The 19,331-nt window shown below is 37.5% G+C and overlaps 1 protein-coding gene across 1 annotated transcript in view; it reads left to right on the top strand.

The window, feature by feature from the left end:
• The window catches only part of GRIN3A (glutamate ionotropic receptor NMDA type subunit 3A), a 187,276-nt gene that overhangs the window by 75,380 nt on the left and 92,565 nt on the right, over positions 1 to 19,331 (top strand). The window lies entirely within an intron of this gene.

The following is a 19,331-nucleotide window of genomic DNA, read 5'->3' on the forward strand; positions in this document are numbered from 1 at the left end:
GAATTGCACTAAATATTTCATTGCTTTATTAAATGAAACAAAAAGAGTGAGGGATGTTTTTAGGAGATTTTGTTCCAAAGAAAGTCTCATAGAAACATCTATTTGTTCAGTTTTTTACTTGCAGTAGTTAACCATCCGGCAGAATGGCTATCAGGGAATAGTCTTACAAAGTATTTTCACCCAAAGTAAAACTTCAAAACCCAATTAATTACTTCTCTTGGGAATTATTGGAAATAAATAATAAGGTCCAAATTTAAATAGTAAAGAGTCCTTTTTCACCATGAAAAATTGCAAAATGGAAAGAACTAACATTTTATCATAAGTACTTAAAGTCAGAAAGCTAGAATACTCAATACGTATAGCCAAGGAGTACTAAGCTAACTGATCTGGAAAGATTAACTAGGGAGAGAGCATCCTTTTGGGTAAGAAAGGCTGATCACCTTAGGGCTGGAGGAGGATGTCAACAATCACATTATAATTTCCAAGAATATTCAAGAAAATCGTCTCTATTCTAGGCTACCCTTGATATTCTAGACATCTGACCCTATGAAGAAAGGAGGAGGGTAGGGTTCAGGTAAGCAGGTAAAGCAGTGGTGATACTTGAGTAAAGATAGCCATGTCTGTTTGGTGACAAGACCTCTTTCAGTGACTACAAGTATGGCGAACTTGGCCAACCCAGTGGGAGTGGAGAGGAGGGGGTTGTCAGGGCTCAAAACAATAAGTCAAGGGAGTACTACAGTCCCAGTGGGGAACAGAATGCAGATCCAGAGCAGACATGTATTCCAATCTGTAGAACCCATCTACCAGAGACTGGAGAAAGCTGTAATTCAGTGAATATACCCAGGACACACTGTGTTAAAGCATCTTGAACTAAGCTGAGCATTTCAAACTGTGAAACACCATCATGACTTTTCAAATATACCTTTTCACATCAAATATCATAATATTGAACCCTTTACCATATATTTTTATCAAACATTTAAAATTAATTGCACAGAGAATGAACAAATAGGACATTTACTATTTTTGTTAAATGATAAGGTGGCCCAGAGGGCTAGCGGCAGCTTTAGAGAATTCTCATAGTTTGGATTAGGATATATGGTCTGTTCTGCGAACAAATGAATGTGAGAAATTTGACCCATATGCTGAAAACCTCCTTAATACATGTGAACCTCATGAAAAGACTCAGCAAACAATGGATCATTGACTGGGCAATGAATTGCATTTGCTTCTTAATGTGCAGTCAGGACTTTAGGTTATCACCTGGAATTTAATGAACACAAATAAGTTCCATAGTATAAATACATGTGTTACCCTAAAGAGAGATTTGGTGATGCTTCAGCATTCATATTTTACTGGTATTAGCAGCCTCTGTTTCTTCTTTGCCCCAAGAGGTCTGTGGATCTCCCAAAAGTTTGCCATCTTAATAGAGACTTACTCAATTTTTTTTTTTTGGCAGTAATCTTGCAGTATGATTCTTAAATTGCACATTCAACTTGGAAACTATTCGATCCAATCTAGTATAAGAGACAATATATGTGCCATTTTTTGTGAAGATTCCAGACCATTATCATATGTAAAAAGGTGAAGTTATACTAACTAGAGTTTTATTAATCAGAACCAAAGATTATCAAAATTTTCATGGATGTTATGCATGAGAAACCTGAGGCAATTATCATTTTAAGGATTAAAACGAAAAGCATAACAATAAACCATACACAGCAGTAAAATGGTTTTTTTTTTTTTTAAGCAAAAAAAAGCAACCATTCCATTCCCAATTCCATTCTCAATAAAAAGGTCACATTTTTATAATCCTAACCCAGCCCTCCAGACAAAGTAAGAGGAAATCAGTTCATTTTAATCACTCAGTCATGTCTGACTGTTTGGGACTCCATGGAGTGTAGCACACCAGGCTTCCCTGTCCATCACCAACTCCCAGAGCCTGCTCAAACTCATGTCCATCAAGTCAGTGATGCCATCCAACCATCTTATCCTCTGTCGTCCCCTTCTTCTCCTGCCTTCAATCTTTCCCAGCATCACGGTCTTTTCAAATGAGTCAGTTCTTTGCATCAGGTGGCCAAAGTATTGGAGTTTCAGCTTCAGCATCAGTCCTTCCAGTGAACACCCAGGACTGATTTCCTTTAGGATGGACTGGTTGGATCTCCTTGCAGCCCAAGGGACTCTCAACAGTCTTCTCCAAAACCGCAGTTCAAAAGCATCAGTTCCTCAGTGCTCAGCCTTCTTTATGGTCCAACTCTCACATACATCCATGACTACTGGAAAAAAACATAACTTTGACTAGACAGACCTTTGTCAGCAAAGGTCTCCTTTTTAATACGTTGTCTAGGCTTAATATGCTGTGAGAGGAAATGGACCATGTCAACTTTGTGTTACATTTACTAAGGTCTTAATGAAGTGGACAAACCTAAATCTAAAACATTTTCAATTTTTAGATAATAAATGAATTTTCACTAAGTTTCCCAAAAATGTATGTCTCTTCCCTAATGTTGTTTAGAGTCTCTCACTTTTTTTCCATATAAAAACACCTAGATTATTTGATTAAGAAATACCCAACATCTGAACTTTTGGCGAATAAAGTTGGTGACAGAATTGTTCCATTTTCATCCAAATGTGTGGTATTATGCAGATGACATAATGACCTCATCTTCCCAATGACAGGCATAATCAAAACAATTTCCATACATTTCAGTCACTCAGCATTCATTCTTAAGTATATTCTACTCACTCACATGAGCTCTTTTCTCTCCTAACAATGCTCAATTCTTTGAGTGATTCTTTTTTCTTTTTTACAGTAAATGATGTGGAAAATGCAGAAGTAGAAAAGTAGAGGAGAAAAGATTTAAAAATATATAAAAAACAAAGGAAAACAACTTAGAAAGTTATAAGTGTGGGTAGGATTGAAAATTGGTATAGCCACTATTGAAAACAGTCAGAAGGTCCTCAAAAAACTAAAAGTTGAACTACAGAAGAAAAAGCTATAAGCATGCCAAAGTTTAGAAACAAATGAAACACATCAAATTTCAAAGAAAGGGTAATTGCCTTCAACTGAAGGCTTAATTAATAAGATCATAGCATCTGGTCCCATCACTTCATGGCAAATAGATGGAGAAACAGTGGAAACAGTAACAGACTTTATTTGGGGGTGCTCCAAAATCACTGCAGATGGTGGCTGCAGCTATGAAATTAAAAGACACTTGCCCCTTGGAAGAAAAGTTATGACCTACCTAGACAACATATTAAAAAGCAGAGACATTACTTTGCCAACAAAGGTCCATCTAGTCAAAGCTATGGTTTTTCCAGTAGTTATGTATGGATGTGAAAGTTGAACCATAAAGAAAGTTGAGAGCCAAAGAATTGATGCTTCTGAACTGTGGTATTGGAGAAGACTCTTGAGAGTCCCTTGGACAGCAAGGAGATCCAACCAGTCCATCCTAAAGAAGATCAGTCCTGAATATTCATTGGAAGGACTGTTGCTGAAGTTGAAACTCCAATACTTTGGTCACCCAATGAGAAGAACTAACTCATTTGAAAAGACCCTGATGCTGGGAAAGATTGAAGGCAGGAGGAGAAGGGGACAACAGAGGATGAGATGGTTGGATGGCATCACCAACTCAATGGGCATGAATTTGAGTAAACTCTGGGAGTTGGCGATGGACAGGGAGGCCTGGCGTGCTACAGTCATTGGGGTCGCAAAGAGTCGGACATGACTGAGTGACTGAACTGACTAATTAATAAGATAAACTGTGTTCTTAATCTTGAAGAAGACTTGGAAGTTGAATATCTGCATCAAGGAAGAAAGAATGGACATTCCAAGGAAAAGAACAGAACATACTATTTGGAGGTAGAACATATAAGGCACAGTCAGGATATCTTGAAGAGCTCACTTTAGCCACAGCATGAAAGGAAGGAGAAGAGCTAAGTCTGAAAAGTAACTTGATTGAGATGTCAGAGGATCTTTGACATTGGGCTAGAGATCCATTGACATTTTTGAACAGTGCAAGAGCACAGAGAAGCAGAATCCACTTAGAACGGTTGTTTCCACAGTAGCAATTAAACACGATTAGAAGAGAAAGACAGTGTTGGAGCTGGAGAAAGAGTTGGAGTTATAGATATTGTCACTGATAGAAAGAAAAGTCAGGAAACATTGTGGTGACCAGATCAGTTGTTGTTGAGTCGCTAAGTCGTGTCTAACTTTTTTGCGACCCCATGGATGTAGCCCACCAGGCTCCTCTGTCCACGGGATTTTCCAGGCAAGAATACTGAAGTAGGTTGCCACATCCTTCTCCAGGGGATCTTTCTGACTCAGGGGTCAAACCCGTGTCTCCTGCACTGGCAGGCAGAGTCTTTACACCTGAGCCACCTGGGAAGCCCAACTAGATCAGTAGTTATCTGCTCAGTTATCCGTTCAGGATGTGGCAATTAACTGGATGTGAGCGTCAACAGAGAGCCACACGTGCCAAGTTGCAGGCCTGAGTGTATAAAATGATGGTGCCGTTCAGGAAAGCAGAAAAGGCAGTTCATGAACTAGAAATTATGCTGATCAGTTCAGTTTCATACTTTGCACTTTAATATGTGTTGGGCATCCAGGTGAAATCCAGCAGGCACTGGGAAATATGGAACCAGATTTCAGGAGTGACATTGACACTGGTGGGAATCTGAGGCCGAGAGGTGACACGGTGGGGAGTCTGAGATCCCCAAGGGAGAAGGCAGTAGGGAGAAAAATTGCTGTTCTAGGAGAAGCAGCAGGCATAAAGTTGGCATATGGTTTTGTGGAGAGATGAGGTGGAAGTTGAGGAGATAGAAGTACCTTGAAGCAAAATCATGCAGGCTCTTGAATGCCTCTTTGTAGACTGAATTTTAACTTCTTGAGATGAAGATTGATATTATCCCATCTACTAAGGGGGTTATAGAGAGGACAAAGATCAGTGTCCAGCCCAAACCATGAGAATTAGCAGGTAGGTGTGTATTTTAATGTTTGATGAAACTGGGTTTATGTGGTTTGCTTTTTTCTAATACTTTTCAAACTTCCATTTTCATAGCATTTTGTTCTAAGGAGTGAAAATGTATCATTTACATGGAAGCCACAAATCTGCTGTAGTCCTGGGATGTTTGTTTTTCCATTGTAATGTGAAACTCTCCTAATACTGAAAGAGAGGTGATTTATATGGAGTGTTGTTCACACTCTGAGGTTTCTTCCACCCCCCTAACTCATGATCTGTCTCATTTCTTTTCATATATTTTCATCTCTGTCACCTACTGGGTATCAGAACAATTCTCATTGTACTATGTTGCCATTTTTATCCCGTTTTCCCACAGCTCATTTAATTCACCTCAGGCAAATTTCCTGGTGCTTCCACATTAATGCTCTTAAACACCTGCCTCCTTCCATTCTCTAACTCTTCTTTAGTTATCTTGGGATAACCTCCCCATGTCTCCTCTATAATTGTACGCCTGAAAACTTTGAGAATAACAACTCCCAGACTTCCCTAGAAGCATTTTGTTAAGAAATATGTTCCTAGGAAATGATGTCCTCAGCTCTTAGAGGCCATCTAAGCAATCTCAGTCTAAAAATCCAATTCCTAAGAGTTCCATCTACCGTTTCCTTAAAACTACTTTTCTGTTACATAAAATATTTTAAAGTATAAAAATAGCATTTTCTTATTTTTGTGTAAATAGTATCTATTTCTAGCCCCCAAAATTGGCTATGGTTTTTTTTTTAATGTATCAGTCTTGGATTCTAAACAATAACTTATAAAATATTCCTATGGGAAATGTGTTTGGATGAAAATCTGTTGACTTAAAAAGTAAGATTTATGATCTGTATTTATACTCAATCCATCAGCAAATTGAGTCTTGGCTGCACAAGCGTCTGTAACCATAGTATTAGATAACTTACAATGACTGAAATAGCCCATTTTTCTCCTTGGTCATAACTGTTTAGCATGCTGGCTATACATTTAACACCGTTAATAAACTGTTAAGCATTAAGAGTGTGAACATTTTATCACCATTTCAGAGCTGAGATTCACTGGCTTCAACCAACCACTTTGAATCAGAAGTAAAATTAAATGCAAAGTGCTGCACAGGACAGGCCAATTTATGATTCACTACAAGTCACAGCGGCCAAGGCAGGTTGGAATGCTTTTTTTTTTTTTTTCCTGACAGGGGGTCATAGGGAAGAAATAATCTTGTTGCTGGCTGCTCCTACTGATAACCCCAAGGGAGAGGGACTGGCCTGCTGTGCAAATGGAATTCAAGAGAATAGTTCTATCCTCCCTTAGCGAAACTAGTTTTGCCAGAATAATTTGCTTTACACTAAAAGTAATATATGTAGCTTCTCACTCTCTCCCACCAACTCTTTTGGGAAGCAAGCTCCATGCTTCAAAGCAGGTGGGCTCTTGAAGCATGAGACCATGAAAGCAAGAATTTATGAGTAATACATTTAATAGAACTTATATGGGTATTTCTCCATCATAAAACTAGCACCATCCATTATAGGCAGTGCAGAAAATAGTGTAGACAGATGGAAGCAAGTGCTCATTGCCTCATCATCAAAAGTCATTTCCTCTTAGCCTTTTGAGATGATTGACAGGTGAAAAAAATGCAGTATTATTTTTATCCAGTAAGGTCTTCATCTGGATCTATGGTCAAAGGAATAGACCTGGGCATCCTTAGAACATTCTAGCCATTGACATTCAGTCTGCTGAGGTATAAGAGATGAGAATATCACTTCATAAAGCATAAGGTACACTGGAAAATAAAGCCCTGCCTCCTCTCATAGAGTTGAATTAACATAGTTGAAAGGATACGTGAGCAGTCAAAATGAACTATTTGCTGATTTTATTGTACTTTCTAGTTCTTCTTTTCCAGCTTCTCTTATAAAATGCCCCCTTTAGCCCTGTGTCTCTAACATATATTTAAAAAGTCACCTCCTTAGAGGGATTAGGAGACTCGTGTCATTTTTTTTTAACAGACAAATGACGGTCCTGCTTTAGAAAAACAGTCCTGGTGAACATTCAAGTAAATATTAAAAATTAAAAAGTCCTGCCTGTGAAGACAAAAGCAAACTTTAATCAGAAATATTAAAATAAAGTACACTCACATAGCCTTAGTAGGAAATGATAAGCATCTCCCAAGATAATAAAAACCACCTTCACTGATCTTCATATAACACCATGTGGTTGCCCAGTAAAACATAAGAATTCATATAATAAAAGCTGGCCTTGAAGAAGGAGGCAGTGCCAGAACTCTAGGGCAAACAAGACGTTGAAAATGGAGTTTGATGTGAGAGGAAAGAAAACTGAACTACACCAAACCATTTGTTTTTCCTTTAATTCATCCCATAACAGCAACTTTTGTTCCAGGTACCATGCTAGGTGGCTAGGAATTTAGTAGTCAGCAAAACAGACGCTGTCCTTGCAACATGGGGTTTAGTAGGGAAGAAAGATATTAATCAAGGGAACACATAAATCAGGTAATGATTTAAACTGTGACTGGGTGCTGTGAAAGCAAATACAACAGAATCTGAGAGCCTGGCGGGAGACCTGATCTGAGTGGAGAATCCGAGAAACCCCTCCCTCGCCTCACCCTCAGGAGGGGAATTCTGGCTGAGATCTGAAGGATGAGACCTGAAGGAGGCAACTGAGCAAAAGAGAACTTGGGTGAGGTGACAGCATCTCGGGGTGCCATGCAGCATGAGCAGAAGCCCCAAGACTGGAGGGAGAGGGTGCAGTCCTGATGCTCGATCATGAGCTACAAGATCGGAAAGCCAGGAAAGGGGGAACAAGAAGAGGACAAGTCATAAACTAGAGAGGTTTTGTTACCAGACATTCCAGAGAGAGAATTTCTTAAAAGAAGAAAAATCTAAGTAATGCTGTAGTTTCAGTGGAGTGGCTCTTCCCCTGGGCTCCATGTACTTTTAGATAGAAAACATAAGAGGAGAAACATCCCAGTCATTTTGGCAACAAAAATTCACGATGGATCAGGGAAGTGTCCTCTATAAGAAGTGCGTTAAAAGAAAACAATTTTTAATGTACTAAATGTAAAAGATTACTTGGATGAAAAATTGAATGTGCTAATGTTGCACATATCTTATGAATATACTCAACCTAATGAATCATAAATGAGTGGATTGTATGGCATGTGAATTATATCTTAATAAAGCTATTTTAGTAAATCCCAAGCAAGCAAACAAACTACCATATTACCAAACTGGAAGGCTAATTATTTAAAGATGTCAGAATTGTCCTTGATTAGTTTACACATGTAAAGCAATTCCAGTGAAACTCCCAAAGGATTTTTTTACTGGTTTGTTTGACTGTTGCCAAATCTTCTAAAAAAATTTTTATTTATATATATTATTTAAAAAATATTCAAGTGACTTGTTCTAAATATTGAAATACTTAATATTAGTAATAATAACAGAAAAAGCTAATACTCATTAACTATTCCCATATGCCAAGCACTGTTGTAAATGGCAGAAATAAGGTAACTGCCCCCCACTGAGTAGTCACGGAAATTAAAATAATCCAAGTAAAGCAACTAGCATAGTGTATGACAACAAGGGGTCACACACACAAAATAGAATTTATTAGACTGTCAGATTTTAATATCATCATTAATTATGTCTTGAACAATTAGTGTCCTCTCTCACACACGCACTGTCACTGTGAATTGGGTAAATGGCAAGATTCTCTTTTTGAACTCAGTTCTAGAGAGCTTGGAGGCAGAATTCTTTTGCACTAATAGCAGATTTATTGTCTTGTGGTATGCATTTTAAGCATCATTTCTGGCTTGATGTAGTTTTTCTACTTTCAAACCATTTTAATTTATGCTATCTTGTATTTTATGTGACCTTTAAGCTGCCTTAAGTCTTTTCAGGAAGAGAGCAAGGTATACATGAAATAATGTTAAAATCAAATAATAGATAAAGGATATTAACAGCAATTCACAAAAGAAAGAAAATTGACCAATAATTTTTTAAATGTTAACTCTTACTTGTAATCAAAAAAAGTTTAATTGAAACAATAATGAAATGATATACTTACCTAACAAAATAGGACTATTTTATTAATAGTTCGCAATCTTGATGGAAGCACATTAAGACTAACACCAGCATACCCTGCTATTGTAAGTTGTTACAATATGTTCATAAATTAAATTGGCCATTTATATCAAGAGCTTTAAAAGGGTTCATGCTCTTTCATCCTTGACTTCACTCCTAGGAATCTATCCAAAGAAAATAACTTAATATATAAACATCAATTTATTGCAAAGATCCACTGCAGCCTTTCTCAAAACATCAAAAACCTGGAAATCACATAAATGTCCAGCAACAGCACAATTAATGCATTACAACGTTACTATGTACTATAAAAATGCATCCAGTAGAGATAATTTTAAAGAGCTTTTAAAGTGTCAAAAAATCAAAACATAATGCTAAGTAAGAAGTTGAGAAACAAAGCAATATATTTCCAATTTTATAATATGCATTTGTACAGGCTATAAAGGGAAGTGAATAGAAGAAAACATAACACATTGTTAACAGCACTGGTATCTGAGCAGTGTAATTACAGAAAATATTTGTTTTATTATTTCTACCTCATATTTTCTACAGTTCAGTTCAATTCAGTTGCTCAGTGGTGTCCAACTCTTTGTGACCCCATAGACTGCTGCACACCAGGCTTCCCTGTCTATCTCCAACTCCCAGAGCTTACTCAAACTCATGTCCATTGAGTCGGTGATACCATCCAACCATCTCAACCTCTGTTGTCCCCTTTTCCTCCCGCCTTCAATCTTTCCCAGCATCAGGGTCTTTTCCAATGAGCCAGTTCTTCTCATCAGGTGGCTAAAGTATTGGAGTTTCAGCTTCAACATCCATCCTTCCAATGAATATTCAGGGTTGATTTCCTTTAGGATTGACTGGTTTGATCTTGCAGTCCACGGGACTCTCAAGAGTCTTCTCCAGCACCACCGTTCAAAAGCATCAATTCTTCGGCGCTCAGTTTTCTTTATGGTCCAACTATCATACCATACATGACTACTGGAAAAACCATAGCTTTGACAAGATGAACCTTTGTCAGCAAAGTAATGTCTCTGTTTTTTAATATGTTGTCCAGGCTGGGCATAGGTTTTCTTCATATTTTCTACAATGTTCATATATTATTTGTGTTACTATAAAGCATGTACTAAGCCAAGTAAAAATGAGAATAATTCAGACACAAGACAATAGTCACAGTAGCACTATTTGCTACACATGCACTCCTTCTGTCTGCAGCCTTTCAAGTCCAAATAGAGTGAGTTCCTCACTGAGTAGCACTTCCATTGACAAATCTTTACATCTTTAAGATGCTGTGCTTTCCAAAGAGACTTTTGGAAGCACATTTTCATCCCCATCCTGTTTATTCCCTTCATAGGACTTAATGCAATCTGAAATTATCATGTTATCTATTTTAGCTAATTGTCCCACTGTGTCTTGTTCATCACTGAATCCTCAGAGTGTTGGAGGAACAATAAATAGTTTACAAATGTTATTCAATTAATGAGTGAATGAAAAATGGCAGCATCATTGGAATAGGGCTATAGCATTATGCAGGGATTACTTTGAAACTGATCAATCAATCAAATGCTTTAGATAAGACCATACAAACATTCTCATACTAGATTCTGTAAAATGAACTGAAGGAAAACCTCCCAGTAAGGGACAATGGACTGTGAAACAAAGAGCAAAGTCCTTATGTTGGACAGATCTAAAGTTTGATGTATGTTTGTGTGGAGTTTGACAGGCTACTTGCCATGACCTCTGTGTCCTCATTTGAGAGGATTACAGGAGATAATGGATGTAAAATATCTATCCAAAGTTCTGATTCCATCCACCACTAGATTATAAACTCCATGAGAGGAGAGTTTATAAATTAGATCTATCTTATGCATCTGTATTCCTAGACCCTAAGCATATGTCGACCATTCATTCAGATAAGTATTGAGTAAATAATGCACTTGGCCATGAGGCCAAGAAGAAGTGACCAGTATGTGTCCAGTAGGAAAGAGGCAGAGGGCAGGAGCACCTGTCACTTGCAACTGAAGAGTACACCCAAGCGAATTTCAAATTATATCCAAGAGTGACCCATAGCATTTGAGTCATGAGTTGATATAAGCAGATGATCAAAACAAAGAAGATCTAAGACCATGATGCCCATAGTGGAAGCAAGGGTAAGAGATATATGATCCTTGAATGGGAACGTGAGATAGATAATGCTTCCACAGCCTAGGTGGTTTTAGGTCCTTAGCAGCAGATGATGGAGGGAGGTCAGAAACATTTAGAGGTCTAGTAAGGAGAGTCGGGCAATCGGTCCCATCACGTCATAGAAAATAGATGGGGAAACAGTGGAAACAGTGACAGACTTTATTTATTTATTTTGGCTCCAAAATCACTGCAGATGGTGACTGCAGCCATGAAATTAAAAGACGCTTGCCCTTTGGAAGAAAAGTTATGACCAACTTAGACAGCATATTAAAAAGCAGAAACATTACTTTGCCAACAAAGGTCCAGCTAATCAAAGCTATGGTTTTACTAGTAGTCATGTATGGATGTGAGAGTTGTACCATAAAGAAAGCTGAGCACCGAAGAATTGATGCTTTTGAATTGGGGTGTTGGAGAAGGCTCTTGAGAATCCCTTGGACTGCAAGGAGATCCAACCAGTCTATCCTAAGGGGAGTCAACTCTGAATATCCATTGGAAGGACTGATGCTGAAGCTGAAGCTCCAATACTTTGGATACCTGATGCGAAGAGCCAACTCACTGGAAAAGACCCTTATGCTGGGAAAGATGGAAGGCAAAAGGAGAAGAGGGTGGCAGAGGATAAAATGGTTAGATAGCATCACAACTCAATGGACATGAATTTGAGCAAACTTTGGGACATAGTGAAGGACAGAGAAGCCTGGCGTGCAGCAGTCCATGGGGTCCCAGAGTCAGACATGACTTGGGGACTGAACAACAACAAGGATCAGGTACACATTACATGACACTTAGTAGCAGTTTTTAAAAAATGGATATTTCCCTTCTTTTCCTGAATGTACTTTAATTCAAGGAACTTAAAAAAAAACAAAAAGACTTGCTGTTTCAGGCTGATAAATGGAAAACTAAACAAATGAGCATGCAACCTGTTTATTTTGTCACCTACTTCCAAAATAATTTTGAGGAGACATCTTTATAGAATTTTTTAAATAACTGAAGCGTGATTACTTTCAAATAGATATAGTAATTCATACTAACTGCAGCAAAATGTTTTCAATTAGACATCCTGCTGGGTTTCCTTTAATGACTATCTAAGATCACTTCTTTCATTTGAATACAAACAGAAAATGTGCCAAATTTTTGCAAACACTTCCCTTAAATTAGGGGAAAATTGGCCTATAGTTTTGTTTACATTATTAATCTCCTTACAAAGCACAGTCTTTATACATAGCTACTTTCATTTCAAAGAGTATGTCATAGGACATCTGTAAATATTCACATATATGTTGTTGTTTTAGTCACTAAGTCATGTCTGACTCTTTTGTGACCCCATGGACTGTAGCCCACCAGGCTCCTCTGTCCATGGGATTTTCCAGGAAAGAATACTGGAATGGGTTGCCATTTCCTTCTCCAGGGGATTTTCCTGATCCAGAGATTGAACATTCACATATGTATTATGTAGTTATAAACAATTATCCATATACATTTCTATGGACTGTATGTCCACACACACATACTTATATTATGTAAAAATTAAAACAGGTTAAATGGACACACACATTATAATTAGGAAGAACTATTACTCCAGGTCACTCCTGGACATAATACGGAAATCACCTGACTACAACTTGCAACTGCAGGTAAGAGATGCTCCCACCCTCTGTCTGTCCTACTGGACTCAACTTGGCCATACCTCACTGCTTGGTCTCATAATCATTCCAAGTATTCAGATCATTCCATACTCAATGTTATGGGATGGATAGGTGGAGAGCCCTGGTAGGCAGTGAGGTACTGTGATACAGAAGGCAAAGTCCTGATATTAGATATATAGATGTTTGAAGCTGAGTTTTACGGTCTGCCCTGGGAAGAGTCTCATTTTCATGCTCAGTAAATATCTATATGTATCTGATGACTTCATAAGCAATCCCCAAAAAGTTTTATGTCTAAAACATATTTGTTAGCTCCATTAACAGTGTGAGTTAAGGTGAGTGTTGGATTTTTATAATTTAGTCTCAACTTGACATTTTGGCCCTTAGTCAGAGCAGAAGCTATGTGATCTAACCACTAGTATATCCAGCGGCAAGTCTGGAGGCTTAGCTGTGAGTTCTCTTCCATTATGAACTCAGTCTGGAAAATTCACCCAGTTGGGGCTCAGTTTTCCAAGTTGCAACTGCATACAAGCTTGCTCCAGCCAATTCACCTGCACTGTGCATGCATGCATGCTAAGTCACTTCGGTTATGTCCGACTCTTTGCGACCCTATGGACCATAGCCCACCAGGCTCCTCTGTCCATGGGATTCTCCAGGCAAGAATACTGGAGTGGATTGCTGTGCCCTCCTCCAGGGGATCTTACCAACCCAGGGATCCAAACCACATCTCTTATATCTCCTGCATTGGCAGGCAGGTTCTTTACCATTAACACCACCTGGGAAACCCCTAAGCTGCACTATACATACATATATATTCAACTGCATTACATATATTATATATATAGATGATATTGTGCATAACTGAAGTTTAGAAAAGATGCTTTGTCAGAATTCATTAATACTTTTCAAACCTGAACGTGTCCTTACCATAGCATTTTATCAGAAAACTGTTGCCTAAAAAATGCCAAATAACAATACATTTTTAACCCCAACCCAAACACCCTGTCAACCTTTATTGACGTTATATTTGATCTAGGCTTTTTCTCATGCATGACCTGAAGACATAGAATTAATGGAAGTGAATCTTACTGCAAATAAGTATGTAAACAAAGGAAGATATATAAGTATGTACATTTCGTGTGGTTTACATGTTCAGTGTGATGATCAGTCAGCATCCTGAGGGTCATACATGAACTAACTTGCATACTTAGCTCTGTAATAAGACCATGGATGTAACTTCAGGAATAGGTACTGAAACTATCATCAATCAATAATTAATAATGTTTATCAGACACCTGTTTTGTTCTGGGGACTATGCTAATTGCTTCACATGGGTTTTTCTCATTTAAACTTTACTGCATGCATACAGGTGAGGAAACAAGGCTGAAAGAAATTAGGTAAGTTATTCAAGGCTGAAAGTGAAAATGTTAGCTGCTCAATCATGTCCGACCCTTTGCAACCCCATGGACTGTAGTAGCCTGCCAGGCTCCTCGTCCATGGACTTCTCCAGGCAAGAATACTGGAGTGGATTTCCATTCCCTTCTCCAGGGTATCTTCCTGACCCAGGTCTCCTGCATTGCAGGCAAATTCTTTACTGTCTGAGGCACCAGGGAAGCCCCAAGTGGCTATATTCAAGGCTCCATAGCTTATAAATAGTAGAGGCAGGATTCATTTCCAACAAATCTGACCGTGAATCATTCCCATCCAGTGTCATTTATACATGCAGTAAGAATGTCCTCCCCGACCTGATTTATTCCATACAGCCTATCCCCACCCCTGGACTTAGTCTGGGAAAGCTGTTCACATGCAAAGATGATTCAAGGGCACAGACAGCTGCAGAGACTGTGACATTTGAGTCTGTCCCCACACAGTATAGTATATGTTTCAGTATGTGATGACTAAGTAAGAGAGACGCAGATGCAAGAAGGATTAATTCCATCCCACCCTCACCATCAGCATCATCACTACGCTACCCAGGGAAGTGTTGCAGCAAGACTGTACACTCCTGGGTACCTCATACACTAAGGAGGAGTTATGTATATGCAGAGTGTCTTCCATCCACCACCACAGTGGCACACAGTCACTGTCTCAGATGCTGCCCTGCGCCACCGCTTCTGCTCCCTGTGAAATACTTGCTTGACTTCTCCTCTTAGCCTGAGGTTGGAAAGCTCCAAATGAATCTATAGTGTCTGCGTATGAATTCTGGTGCTAATTAATCTTCCCCCATTAAGTCCCTCAAACTGGTACTCCACTCGGCTTTCAGCACTGCTCAGCTCACATAAATTTTGTTCAAAGAGGACCAAGACTAAGTCAGTGTCCGTTCATCAGGTTATTGTTTATGCCATTGAAAGGCTAGAAATAATCCATAGTCACTAAGGGGAGATTGATTAAAGTAATGCACATCCCTTCACTGGTACACAGTGTTTCTGTTAAGGAAAAAATGAGCTACATATTGTCAAAAAAGTAAATTATATGAAGTATGTTTATAAAATAACACTTTACCTCCATCTTATAAGTAGTATCATGCCCTATTAACAACTTTAATCCAGCCATCCTGCTTAGCTCTGGTCATCTCCCAGCACTGGGCAGTGCTTTGACTCAGAGCCCCAGACTCCCAACCTTAGTTTTATCCCAGCTGGCAGACATCTTGGATAATGGACCTATGACAGTTTCGTTGTTCATGGTCCACCCAGGATCCTCCCTTCCCCACTATCAAACTGACCTATGCCACTTCTGCAGCTTTTGGCTAAACCAGCAGCACACCAGCCCATCTTATAAAGAGTTTCAGAAAAGAACTCCTAGTCTTTGTCAGTGGTCCACCCTCACTGCAAAGAAATTCTTCATTGTGTTGCTTTGTGAGCCTTTTTACTCTCATCCTTTCCTCTGTGGAGAAAACAACCATCTTCTCAGCTTCTTCTTTGAACCATTATTAACCCATTTCTCACCCTACTCCTCACATCTTGTAAATCACTTGACAAATCATTGTTTCCAGCTAGTCTGGAAGAATGTAAGGTAATGTCCCTGCACTCACCATAATGTCGCCATCGTTACTGTCCTGTCTATAATTCTTGTTCTTGTCTATAACTGAGTGCTGAAAGAAGAGAAAGTGTTACATATAGGAAATACAAGCTTTTAGCCTAATCCAGCAATTTTCTCTTCATTTTTACATGCTTTTAGAAGATGACTATTTTGCTTCACTACTATGACAAATAATAATGGCACAAATTATTTATAAAGCTCTTCATTGCTTCCCAAATACTTTCTCCCCAGCACCTCGGTTTATCCCTTGTCTTTGTGAGGCAGAAAAGACATTTAATAGCAAAGAAGACTTGGACTCAGAGACTTAAGTGATTTTTCAAAAGTTCAAGCTGTTATTTGAACTCATTTCCTCATTTCAAATCCACCACAATTTTCAACAAAATGTGCTCCCTCATATTAAACTATGTTCAAAACCTTTTTAAGCATACAAGGGTAGGAATGCTCACAGCTCCCAAAGCTCAGCATTTCAGAAATGTAATTTGAGAAAAATAATTATCAGAAAAATAAGAAATTCATAATATGTTCACAATTACTACTTAAGGTCCATCTAGTACTTATGAATTACCTTAGACTTTTAGATGGATTATGCTTTCAGGGAGCTGAATATTTTGCAGACCAAATAGAAAAATCAAGCAGCTTATATACAAAGAGCCAAACTAAAGTCCAAGAATGCAGAATATATTTTGCTTTATGTCATGTACCAAATGACTAATAGGCAGCAAGGGCTTTCATGGTTATAATTTTAGCCCAAGGTTCTGGTAACTACATGAAATCCTTGAGTGGTTTATGATATCATAAGGTGGAATTATAGCTCCCCATGGGCAAAAGTTGTTGAAATGCTTTCAGCAATTGAGTACCATAACTAGCCTGTGCTCTATAGTAATTATAGGAAAAATTATATTAAATACGTAGTCACGTTGACTAATGACTTCAAATATAGAAATTATTTTTTAAAATGAGAAAGGCAGGCTGGTAATTCATTCATCCATCCATTCCATAAATATGTATAAGTCCACCCTAGGTCTGCCACTAAGATAAGGGCTGGGGTTACAACAACAGACAAGTCAAATCCCAAAGTCTCCACCTGGAGAACTTTTATTCTAGCATGGGAATCAGACATTAAAGGACTATGATTATACAGTAAGTGTTCTGATGATGGACAAAGTGCTATGCCAGTATATTAACAAGAAGCTCACTAACTTGGGGGTGATGGGGGGACAGGGTGAGAGACAATCAAAGAAGGCCTCTTTGAGGAAGTAAACATAGACTGAATGAAATCTGAATGATTTCAGAACTAGGAAGGATAAGAGGAGAGGAGAGCTCATTCTTAAGCAGATAATAAAAGTGAGAGAGAAAAAAGAGACCTTGAATGGAGAACGCAGAAATTTAACCTCTCTCCAGATGATGAAAACAGCTGTATGGATATGTTTCAGGGAAAAAGGGGGAAAGAGCCAGAAAATAATGTAGCCTAGATATTAGCAAGAAATATGCATGTATATTATATACATAATATGGCATATATCATAAATATGTATACATATTTCTTATATATATGTATACTTCATATGTTAATATATGGTATGTATATTTTGTTATAAAATACATTTATAAAATGTATTATATCTTATATGTATATATGTTATAATATAGTGAATATAATATTTGCATGTAATATACCTGTGTATATAATGAGAAACATAATAGCTATATAGTACAGTCTATAATATATGTATATTTTATATACATGTGTGTTTGGATGTATATATGTGCATGTGTATGTACCAGAACAGAATTTGCCTTGGGAGAACTAGCCATTTTCTATAAAATGCCTGATCTCCAATCACAAAAGAGATAAGATATTAAAGACTATGGAGATAATATTCAAAGGGTAACTAATTAGAATGATAAGCTCATAAAATATTGTGTTGAATAGAATGAAGGGTACAGGATTCTAAAAGAGACCAAGAGTTTATTCAATGTGAAACATTTACCTAATGAAGATGTCATTCATCTTGGAGAAGAATATAAAGATTGCCACCAAGTGGAAAAGCCAAGAAAGAGTTACTGACCACACAAGTCATTTCTCAATAGTATTTCAGTATCATTTCAATTAATTATATTATTATTGTAAATGATAATACAATTTTCATTTGTATCAAACTTTACAATATACATAACATTTTCTCAATTTAGTGACTAGGTACATTGACAGTATTCTAACATAATTTAAGTATAAACAGATTATCTAAAGTCATACACATAGAATAATACATAGCCACAAAAAAGATTATGATTCAGAATATCAAACTATATCAGTAATAGGTAGAAGGGAAAAACAAATTAAAGACACAAACCAATAGAACAAAACACTTTCTACATATGTGCCCCAAGTTCTAAATAAAGAACCTCAGATATGGGAAAAACTGGTTTTGCTTTTATGATAATTATTAGTAATTCTATCCCTGAAACTTGGTTTCATTTTTTCTCAATTATGTGTAATTTATGAGACACACTTGAAACAGACCTGTAAAGAATTAAAACCACAACTAATATAGTTCAAAAAGTATAAACATTATTTTTAATGTATCTCATCACTTTAGAGTTTATAAATTTGTAAGTAATAAAAGTAACCTAAATATTTATTTCCACTGTGAAAAGCTATGTACTAACCAAGCATTTCAATGAAACTCTGAAAAAAATGAAATATTTTAACTATTTTTGCACTAAATGCTGCAATATAGTTATATAGAGAATCTAGCCTCTGGGAACTATAATTCTTTTACAGTCTTATTCAGATGTCATTCCTGAAGCAAGTGGCATGTGATGACTGAAGTTTTAATAGCCATTTATATTTGGAATATTTTATGCATTAATACTTCAAGTAAAAATGAGCAGCATTTTCCAAATACAATAACTCAAAAAATAAATGGAGACATTTGTGCAAATGTTTCATTTTTGAAAATCACCTTGGGCTGAGTCAAACCATGGAAAATTTTAGCTCAAAGGAAATTCTACCTCCCCTTCATCCCCCTAAAAAATCATAAGGATGTGAAAACAGGATTATAATGGAAGCTGTCTTGCAACATTAACTGCGATGTTCATTTCCCTAAAAGCCATAATTCATAGCTGTTCTACAGCCTTTTTCTTTCAGCAATTATGCATATTAGAGGAAAGTGTGAATACATAAAAACTAAATGCTGATAGAAAACTAAGTCTCATAAAAGAAAAGTGTACTCGACCAGTTGGCTTTGAAGAAAAATATGAAAGCCAGCTTGTCCCAGGTGTCCCTAGTCCAAGAAGGTTATGAAAAGCATGTAAACCACAGTTGCAGGGCATAGCACAGGGCTTATTGCCTGGGACCCCTGATCAACCCACAGCAGTCAATT

The sequence above is a fragment of the Cervus elaphus genome, chromosome 16 (genome assembly GCF_910594005.1).
Source record: "Cervus elaphus chromosome 16, mCerEla1.1, whole genome shotgun sequence".
NCBI classification, from domain to species: Eukaryota; Metazoa; Chordata; class Mammalia; order Artiodactyla; family Cervidae; genus Cervus; species Cervus elaphus.